General features: G+C 39.3%; 1 protein-coding gene across 9 annotated transcripts in view; it reads left to right on the top strand.

The window, feature by feature from the left end:
• Window positions 1-11,155, top strand: part of LOC139025915 (zinc finger protein 177-like) — a 60,153-nt gene that overhangs the window by 34,946 nt on the left and 14,052 nt on the right. The window contains exons 2-4 of one of the 9 annotated variants that reach the window (XR_011477583.1): window positions 2,768-3,823; window positions 3,873-6,638; window positions 6,693-8,332. The exons of 4 other annotated variants lie outside the window; for them this stretch is intronic. The gene's annotated coding sequence lies outside the window, so the exon portion shown is untranslated. Of the gene's footprint in view, window positions 1-2,767; window positions 3,824-3,872; window positions 6,639-6,692; window positions 8,333-11,155 lie in introns of those variants that run through there. 4 more of the 9 variants (XR_011477587.1, XR_011477585.1, XR_011477586.1 and 1 more) reach the window with 4 other exon arrangements.

Here is an 11,155-nt window from a genome sequence, read left to right as displayed (position 1 = left end):
CCTACTGGCATGACCTAGAGAGATACAACCTACTGTAGCTTACTGGCATGAACTAGAGAGTTACAACCTACTGTAGCCTACTGGCATGAACTAGAGAGTTACAACCTACTGTAGCCTACTGGCATGACCTAGAGAGATACAACCTACTGTAGCCTACTGGCATGTCCTACAGGGATACAACCACTGGTATGCATGCATTTCTAAACTTTTTTCTCTCACTTTTATGGGGTATTGTGATGTCATTATGGGGTATTCTGATGTCATTATGTCTGAAGATTGATCATTTAAAAAAAAAATGTAATCCATAAGGCTGTACTTTAACAAAATGTGGAAAAAGGGAAGGGGTCTGAATGCATGTATGTTGTATGTTCTAGGGGTGTCCCAGATTTTAAAAAAATTGTATTTTCTTTCTACCAATTGATTGGTTGAAATGTTATGACGTGTATTTTTCCATATAGACACATAGAACTATATAGAACTTGAACTGAACTGATGCTTCAAGCGTTTGATTAAATAATTAACACAAATTACTTGAGGAAGCCAGAGATCAATATAACCAGAAGGAAATAACCAACCGACCTGCTGCTGGCCTTCGTAAATTCTGACGTTATGCTCCTGAAGTTTCCGGTAAAATCGGCAAACTTTTTCCATTTCCATTCAGAGTGCCAATTTATCTGACCATTTCTACCGATCTTCGTGCCAGTTATGAACGAGTTACAACACCTGTTTGGCCCCGCCACTTAAACTTAAATTTAAGGAATAAATCCGAGTCTCACGCTCATCACCTGTGGAAGGCGGGGCTTCCAGCGAGGCGTGGATTTAATAGTATGTTGTACCTAGTTTCCCTCCTCCAGGGAACAGTAGTTATAGTCATAACATGTGGATTTAATAGTATGTTGTACCTAGTTTCCCTCCTTCAGGGAACAGTAGTTATAGTCATAACGTTACGCTTGTCATATGATAAACTTCAACTTAAATACTGGATCTTGCTGTCAGAGTTTTTTGTATTCAGATCTCTGAAATGCTCTCTAACTACGTAACACTTAGTGCCTCCTTATGTTACGCTGGGAAAACAGTTTTCATGGGCACAGAAATCCTAATTTCAGAGTTTGCTAAATCCAATGGTTGTAACCGAGAGTCACCTTAACTTTATTGACACCCAAATGGATACTGTCATTAACGCGGTTCTTCAATAATTACACATAATTCTTCATGCTGTTTAGTTACAGTCACATGTTCAACTATCATCAGCTGATCCAGGAAATCATTTTCTGAATGAGTCAAATGACAAACATCACGACATGCAACAACAACCAAAGTGTTTCTTCATTCATTACTCTGGTAAAGACAGTTATGCCGTGCTCCACGTTGGATCCAACATCCCTAACAAATTGGTGTTTATAATGTTATTGTCTGCTTGATTAATAGTAGGGTCTCGTTAGTCTGTTTTCTGTTTGAGTAGAGAACTGTTCCTTGATGGATAGGCTATTGTACAACACACAGAGCTATTTTCCTTTATTCAGGACGTTTAGAATGACAACACATTACAGAGTAGCCTAGTGGGATTATTGACTAAATTATCTGGTGATCAGGTTATGAAATGTCACGACAAAGACATTTTAGTTTCCATGTTTCACCTGAAATATTAAATTATTATAGTCCTAGGTATATGTTGTTGTTAGGTGAAGTTATGGGTCCTACAGTAGGTCTATGTTGTTGTTAGGTGAAGTTATGGGTCCTACAGTAGGTCTATGTTGTTGTTAGTGAAGTTATGGGTCCTACAGTAGGTCTATGTTGTTTGTTAGGTGAAGTTATGGGTCCTACAGTAGGTCTATGTTATTGTTAGGTGAAGTTATGGGTCCTACAGTAGGTCTATTTGTTGTTTGGTGAAGTTATGGGCAATTGTTAAACCTTGTGTACTATTGTCAGCTGATGCAAAGCTAGCCAAGAGCTTTACTGGTTTAAGTGTTTTTTAAGTATATAGCAGTTGATTTGCAACAATACACACAGGACATTCAAACGAGCCTTACAATTATAATCAGAAGGATGTGAAATGCACTCATACGCAACCTGGAAATGGAGGCTATTTTTGCTGTCAGCCTATGAGAGCTCCCCTGAGTTTTCCCCCACGGTGGTGAATTAGTGATAGACACAGAGCTAATGTGAGTTTCCTTGAGTGCATCCTGATCTTGTGCTGTAATATTCAGAATAGTTTGTGAAAAACTAAAATCTTCGCTCACCATTTTTGTCCAGGCAGATATACTACATCCATAACTAGTGGTTTCCTCATTACCAGATATACTACATCCATAACTAGTGGTTTCCTCATTACCAGATATACTACAACCATAACTAGTGGTTTCCTCATTAGCAGATATACTACATCCATAACTAGTGGTTTCCTCATTAGCAGGGAGGAGTTTCTGCAACCAAATTGTGTGTGCATTGCCCTCGTGCCGCAATTTTAGCAAACACAGAAAGGAGCCTATATTGGAGACCAAAAGTTGTCTGGCACACTGCTTAGGATTTCAACAGCTTTAATAACTTACTTCTAGTCTACAATCATCGATGTTACTACTAATGTGAAAACAAGACAAAATATGACTATTGTTGCTAACTTGACTGTCTTAATTGTCATATTTAACAGGTGTCAATTGTTGTACAACTTCATGGGTATGCTCTGGGCATCACCTTTTACCTCAAATAAACAGTGGATTTCTGCTGTTGTGGGCCTTTAACCATCTGTCTGACTTTGTTGTTCACATAGGAGAGAGACGGGACTATCGTGGATCCTCTGGGGAGCCTCAACAACATCATGATGCTGAAGAGGCAGAGAAAAGTCTCTCCACATCAGAACACCTCAAGAAACACCAGCAGAGACCCACAGGGACGAAACCTCACTGCTGCTCTGACTGTGGGAAAAGATTCAACACTTCATCAGACCTTAAAATACATCAAAGAATTCACACTGGAGAGAAACCTTACAGCTGTGATCAATGTGGGAAGAGTTTTACTCTGCTACAAACCCTGAAATCACACCAGAGAACACACACAGGAGAGAAACCTTATGACTGTTATCAATGTGGGAAGAGTTTTACTCAGCTAAGCAGCCTGATAGTACACCAGCGGGGACATACAGGAGAGAAACCTTATAGCTGTACTCAATGTGGGAAGAGTTTTACTACATCTAGCTATCTAACTACACACCAGAGAACACACACTGGAGAGAAACCGTATGGCTGTGATCAATGTGATAAGAGTTTTACTCATCTTAACAGCATGATATCACACCAGCGGGGACACACAGGAGAGAAACCTTATACCTGTGATCAATGTGGGAAGAGTTTTACTACATCTAACTATCTAACTATACACCAGAGAACACACACTGGAGAGAAACCTTTTGGCTGTGATCATTGTGGGAAGAGTTTTATTCGGCTACAAACCCTGAAATCACACCAGAGAATACACACTGGAGAGAAACCTTGTGGCTGTGATCAATGTGGGAAGAGATACTCTGATAAAAGATCTCTGATTAAACATCAGAAAATACATGAAGGAGTTGTTTCATGACATCAATGAAATAATGTCACAATGTAGAATGTTTTAACATTGTAGTAGGAGTATTTTAATGATGTCACAATGTAGAATGTTTTAACATTGTAGTAGGAGTATTTTAATGATGTCACAATGTAGAATTTTAACATTGTAGTAGGAGTATTTTAATGATGTCACAATGTAGAATGTTTTAACATTGTAGTAGGAGTATTTTAATGATGTCACAATGTAGTAGGAGTATTTTAATGATGTCACAATGTAGAATGTTTTAACATTGTAGTAGGAGTATTTTAAGGAATCTCACAATGTAGAAGCCTAAACGTTTGTCCCCTGTTCTATTGATTTCAACATGATATGGATATTAGCCTCAGGGGGAAAATCCAGGCTCTGAATTGGAAGAGTACTATTTATGAGATTTAACAAAAATTGACTCTCAAAAAAATAGTTGTGTTAAACTTACCAAGTTGGTGACCCACTTGAATCAAAATGTTTAGGTTTTCAATATTTCCCAAACTGATTCTACAGATTGGTTATTGATTTGGACACGTTAAAACTGTGTTTTGACATTGCACTATTCCAATTTAGCAAAATGTCATTGAAAAGAAGACTATGCCCAACGTCCAATATATGTTTGGTTGTAGTTGAAAGTGAAAGTTGAAAAGATGCCTTTTCGGTTTTTTTTTTCAATGACTTGAAAACAACTTAATTTCAACGTACTTGCAGCCTATACACATGGACGCAGTATAATGAATTGGTCTATAATCATTTTTATTAACAATCCTACATCACTCCAGTATTTCTTCACAACATTCAAGTGCTAATTGTCTTTATTCCACTACTGAAGAAGCATGACTCAAATCACCTCATATTTCAAACATTCAGCCTGACAAAAGATACATGTTTTATTATTCCATGCCTCACCATTAAGTGAAGTATTGCCAATACATATTAACAAAGGGGTGTACATTTGGTTTTGATCATTCATATTTACAATTTATGTAACATTTAGTAATCACAATTATTTATGCAACCAACTGACAACTTTTGGGTACAATTATATTGACATTGTGAAATATTGACATTATATTGACATTGTGCTTTTAGAATAACAGGGATCATTCTCAGATGTGCCAACCCAAATGTACTAGAGCATGACATTGGGGACTGGGCCCCGATCCAACAACATGCCTATCGAGTGAACCCTGAAAAGAGAGAGAAGCTCCGCAGTGGAAAGTTACTACGGATATCGCAGGAGTTTCCTCATGAAAACAGACATGTCTGTCGTAAGGACAACTTGGTTGCTGATTGTCTCAAGGCTGGGCAGTCAAATAGATTTGTGTTTTGCATTTAGCCAGTGAGTTACCATGATCACAATTTATTTTGACACGTTTTTCCCGTGTTGGAGATTAGTTTTATCTCTTATTCTTTTCTGTATTTTTTCCAGTGTTGTATCCGGCGCATGTGACTAATACAATTTGAGTTTTGTTTGGGCTCGTTCCAAGGGGACGAGAGTTCTAGAAGCTAGTGAGTTTTAGGAAGACGAGAGTTCTAGAAGCTAGTGAGTTTTAGGGAGACGAGAGTTCTAGAAGCTAGTGGGTTTTATGGAGATGAGAGTTCTAGAAGCTAGTGAGTTTTAGGGAGACGAGAGTTCTAGAAGCTAGTGGGTTTTAGGAAGACGACAGTTCTAGAAACTAGTGAGTTTTAGGATTCTATGGAAAGAAAAAGGATTTTAAAAAGTATACGATTGCATATTATTATTTAGACATACGTGTTTTTAATTGTTGACAGCTAGTAGACACCATGTTTATATTGTAGAAGGTGAAGCATTGTAGATGATTATGTGAAATGGAAGTTGTAGAGATACTCTGAATGATTGGCTATGAAAAGCCAACTGACATTTACTCCTGAGGTGCTGACCTGTTACACCCTCGACAACCACTGAGTATTATTATTTGACCCTGCTGGTCATCTATGAACATTTGAACATCTTGGCCATGTTCTGTTATAATCTCCACTCGGCACAGCCAGAAGAGGACTGGCCACCCCTCAGAGCCTGGTTTCTTCCTAGGTTTTGGACTTTCTAGGGATTTTTTCCTAGCCACCGTGCTTCTACACCTGCATTGCTTGCTGTTTGGGGTTTTAGGCTGGGTTTCTGTACAGCACTCTGTGACATCAGCTGATGTAAGAAGGGCTTTATAAATACATTTGATTGATTGTACAACTGAATGCATTCAACTGAAATGTGTCTTGGGTGCACATATTGGTGTCACCTTGTTAGTCAGTATGTGTTACACCTGTGCTGGCTTGTCCATCTCGTTAGTGGGAAGGTGTTTCACCTGAGCTGGTCTAGGTTCTATTTAAGAGTGTCTGGCCCAGTGCTCCAGTTGACTTGATAGATGTGGAGAGTCAACACCTTTAGTTGCTCCACCTTTTTGGTTTGCTTCCTGTCTTTAACTTTGGTGTGGGTTTTTCTTTTGTTTACCTCTGCTTGGGCATATTTAGTGGGTCTCATGGTGGGTGTCTTTTAGATGCCAGTTGTTGTTACTAGTCAACTTTCAGTGGACACTGAGAGCAAAACTGCAACATTTTGTTATAATTCTTTTATTGCATCAAATCGTATAATAAATGGTGGTTTTATGCAACAGAATAGAGGGTTCTTAGAACTATTGTGTCTGTGTGTTCTACTGAGGATGGGCCTCTGGGAGATAACACTGACAGGAGATTTACAATGTCTTTTGGGTGATAAAACCTAAAGAGACCGCATTCCAGAGCATGAGTTAATGTTTCTGGTCTATATGAACAAAGTAGCTTTGATTGGATTGATCATGTTAACATCTTACTGCAAGTGTTGTAATGCGTAGTGTCTTGCTGGCATGCATATAAAAAAATTGAGGCCCCACCAAGATTTACATGCTAAAATCGCCACTGGGGTGTGTTCTAGTGGGTCTGGGCAGGTGTGATGTAGTTAATGGAGATGGTGGTGTGTTCTAGTGGGTCTGGGCAGGTGTGATGTAGTTAATGGAGATGGAGGTGTGTTCTAGTGGGTCTGGGCAGGTGTGATGTAGTTAATGGAGATGGAGGTGTGTTCTAGTGGGGTTCTGGCAGCGTGTGATTTTAGTTAGAGGGAGATGGAGGTGTGTTCTAGTGGGTCTGGGCAGGTGTGATGTAGTTAATGGAGATGGAGGTGTGTTGTAGTGGGTCTGGGCAGGTGTGATGTAGTTAATGGAGATGGAGGTGTGATGTAGTTAATGTTTGTATGGTGTTGTAATTTGTGTATGTTTATAAAATATCAAATGAAATATATGTTTTAAGTCCCAATGCAAAGTTATACCTTATTACATAAAACCAATCAGAATTCCAAAGAATGCCAAAGTCAGGTGTGAAGTAATATGGAGGACCAGCCTATTACCTATGATGTAAACTACAACAGAAATGACTTCAAATGTAGAACTTCAAATTAAACTAATCGTTTGCACTCGTGACTTGAGTGATTAAAGTAAACCAACGTTTTGGAAATACATAACGCCATCCAACCAAATATCAAAGAATGTTAGCTGTATGCAGTTATCTTAGCCAGCCAGCTAACATTAGCTATTTAGTCAACTAGCTATGGTCAGCGAGCTGGAGCCCAACTACTGGAGACCAGTTAGAACCCAACTAACAAAAACCAACTAAAACATAACATAAGATCAAAAGAGACAAACAGAATGATGGCAGGGAAAATCTCCAAAATATAAAGATTACAGGTGTCAGTCAGCTAGCGCGCTAGCAGTAAGCCAAGGTTGTAGACGTTGCAGAACTCCCATAGTCTACTTCACAGAGAACATGCTGAAAAGTAGTGATGGGGAAACAAAGCTTCCTGGAGCATTGATGCTTTCCAGCCAATTGTGTCAAAAATAGGTTCATTACTCAAGGCTTTGAGCGAAACAGAATTTAGAACAGCCAAATTATTATAGATGACGTCCCACACGTAGCAGCGTAGCCATTATGTCATATATTAAACCACTGGCCGTGTTCGAGAGCATCAAATCCATGCTGCATTGTGGGTAAACTGTGACTGGCTGACTGATTTATAAGTAAGAATGAGTAGTTATCTATGATGTATAGTGATTTGTAGATCAGTCAGTTGGCAGTCGCCTGCAATGTCGAACAAGACCAAAACCAAACCAATCAGGTGGTTGTTCGATTAAACGAATCTTCAGACGCCATTGATGACGTGCTGCTGATAAAGTGATACAGGCATCAGCACACTGCTTTGAAGTTTAATGCTTTCAAGGCCTCGTACCTCCGGTATCAAACATAACATCCCCATCGAAAAGTTGACAAAACAAAAAGGAGCAAGCAGGTTGATTTCCTCTGTCATTTTGAGCCCACGGCAAGAACGCACCAGAGCCTACGGTGCTAACGGGTTCCCTCTAGATAACACAACCACACAGTTAATGAAAAGCATGAGGTGAAGCTTGAGCTAGATATCAACCTATCGAGTTAGTGTGACCTTCCTGGTCTCTCAAGTCAGTGAGTCAACACAGGAAGGAGCAATGGATGGATAGTTCATTTATTTCCAAAGCTGCAATGATGGGACACACACAGTATGGATGAATGATCAGTAGTGACGGGATATAAATAGCACTCACACAGCAATTCTACATTAATCTGCCCTATAATATACTAACAAAAAAACTATTGAAATGTCTATCAAAGTCATTGTGATCGTATAGTGGATTTAACAATTCCTACTAATTCCTAATTTACTATAATAAATGAATCAATTGTTTCCATGTGTCTCATATTCACTACATCAGAATAAACTGTCATCCATTTTAGTATCAAAATATATCAAATTAGCCTGGGAAATTACTCAATGTCCCCCTCTGGTGGCGAGGAAGTATAATACACCTAAACTAACATAAGAGGGCTAATAAACTGTCTGGTGTTCATGAGTTTATAAAACATATACTTTATACATTTGTCATAAATGACCTGCATTGATGAGACACACAGTGTGGATGAATGATCAGTAGTCGACAGGGTAAAAATAGCACTCCTAAAGAATATGCATTTTCCAGTTAGATACCAACGTGAAAGAGGGATCTTTAGCATAAAACCCACATGGAAAACTGAGATTTGGCAAATAACATATAAAGAGAGGCTTACTTGACACCAAACCAACAACAGTAGTTCCTAAAACATAAATTGCTAATGTCATGACTTCCAACACAGAACACGTGCCGATCTTCATCGCACTCTATCCAGTCAACTGTCTATACGCCACTCTCCTACTTTATACGTCTTATCACATTATACGGTACAGCGTACCATCTCAGTGCTAGAGGCGTCCATACAGACCCTGTTTCAACATCCAGGCCTCGCTAATCCATAACAGGCCGTGATTCGGCGCCGAGTCCCTAGGACAGCACACAACTTGGCCCACGACTCGCTCTGGGCTTCGCGGGCTTCGCCCGCCGGGTAGCCGCCCGCCTCAATCAGTAAAAGAATTTGTTCTTAAATAACTGACTTGCCTAGTTAAATAAAGGTTAATATATTTAAAACATGTAGCTTCATTACACCGTTACACTGGCATACAAACTCAGTAGCACAGAGTAGATCATCCATATAACTTTGGGAAATAGTGCATTGTGGTTAGTTTAGAAGATTTCCCGAAATAAATTAATAATATGTAATTACGCAAAAACATAACTGTTTGTACTTATAGGTAACCATATCGTGACTACAACTAGCTTACTAGTCATTAACCAGACTGTATTGTTACACTGGTGAGTAAAAACTAATGCTCCCTACACTTTAAATTGTTGTCTGAAGATAAAATATACATTTTACTCAACTGCTTACCCACTCCAGTCAACAGATGGCGGTCTGGGAATTTAAGGTTATGCTGCTGGTGTGACGTATAATCTAGTGGACGGAACGCTTCTTTCAGCAGCAGCAACATAGTTAGTCAGACACCTCGGTAGCTTGCTAGACAAAATAGACGAACCAATAAAGCTCTTTAGACGCCTTAGTGTATATTAGCCACTGTGTTTTAAACCCACTTCTATCGTCTATTAGTTATCCGATTTAATTTCATATTTAAGTGTTGTTATTAGTCAGCTAGCGGGCTGGTTAAGTTACCATTAGCCTAGCTAACATCCCCGGCCATGCGGTCACTAAGCTACTCCCCTGCTAAAGAAGAAGCGGGTATCACAGTAAAACAAGAAGTAGAGGGTGAGGTCGTTACTGTGAAAGAAGAGGTAGACGCGTTCAGAGTGAAGAGGAGGAGGCTTTTACAGTAAAAGGAGAGGAGGATGCAGTTTATGGGTGAAAGAGGAGGAGGGAGAGATGACTGTTACATCGAAAAGGGAGGAGGAACCTGGATATCTGGGCCCGGTTTTCCCAAACGCATCTTAAGGCATCCAATGGTTCTAACGATGAATATATCCATACGATGGTTTTGAGAAACCGTTCCCTGATTAACACTCGTAAGTACTGTCTTAAAAACAGAGGCACAAACTCTGCAGTTGTTGAACTGATGTTTGGTGTTAAATGGGAAATCTGCAATTGCTACATCCATATTTGGACTTTTAAATTATTTATTTATAGCCATTGATTATTGAAGAATATAACACATGCCTCATGAGCTTAGTTCAACTGTTTTACCCCATCAGAACCCCAAATAAGCTTTTTTTACTCCAATGTTTAGAAACAATGTAAATCAACACTGTATAGCCTCAACATGGTTAAAACTATAATGTTGATATCATGGATGGTCACTCCTTGCATCCCTTGGTCTGTCTATGAATTTGAGAGTAGTTACATTTCTCCAGCCCCATCCATCTTATTACCAAAACAGTTGTGGAATTACAGCTTTGTTATTGTTTGAACTGCAGATTGGTTGTTTGATTGTTGTGTGTTTTTTTTGAAGGGACAACCTAGGATTTAAACAGAAACAAAATGGCTGCCCAGAGACTTGATTTGGTAAACAGCTGAGGGATGGGGTCTGGAGAAATGTAACCACTCAAATTCATAGAGAAAGCTATTGTAGCAACCGTAACCCAAAACCTAGGGACCTCTTCAAGTAGTTCAGACATCTTGGCATAACAGTTATAAGGTGTTGGCTTGACAGTCACTGGACCCAGGTTTGAGTTCAGCTCAGGGCTACCCCCTGAATTCACTACACTATGAATACAACGACTGGCCATCCATGAGGTCATAATGATAGTTTAACCAGGTTTCTATGATATATAGTATATTCTAGAATTCATCCATGATGTCATAGTGATAGTTTAACCAGGTTTCTAGGATATATAGTATATTCTAGAATTAATCCATGATGTCATAGTGATAGTTTAACCAGGTGTCTAGGCTATATAGTATATTCTAGAATTCATCCATGATGTCATAATGATAGGTTAACCAGGTTTCGAGGCTATATAGTATATTCTAGAATTGCCAGTGAAGATGTCCTGTGGGGTTCAAATTGTTTCATGCCATTACATCAATACAGCCCAACCAGAAGAAGAAACAAACTCTTCCTGAACCACCTCCTCCTGCTGTCCTTCATACATTCTGACGTTGCTGGTAATCGGCTACACAAGCAGTC

Source organism: Salvelinus sp. IW2-2015, unplaced genomic scaffold (genome assembly GCF_002910315.2).
Source record: "Salvelinus sp. IW2-2015 unplaced genomic scaffold, ASM291031v2 Un_scaffold3556, whole genome shotgun sequence".
Classification (NCBI taxonomy): domain Eukaryota; kingdom Metazoa; phylum Chordata; class Actinopteri; order Salmoniformes; family Salmonidae; genus Salvelinus; species Salvelinus sp. IW2-2015.
This window is presented reverse-complemented; position numbering and strand designations above follow the sequence as displayed.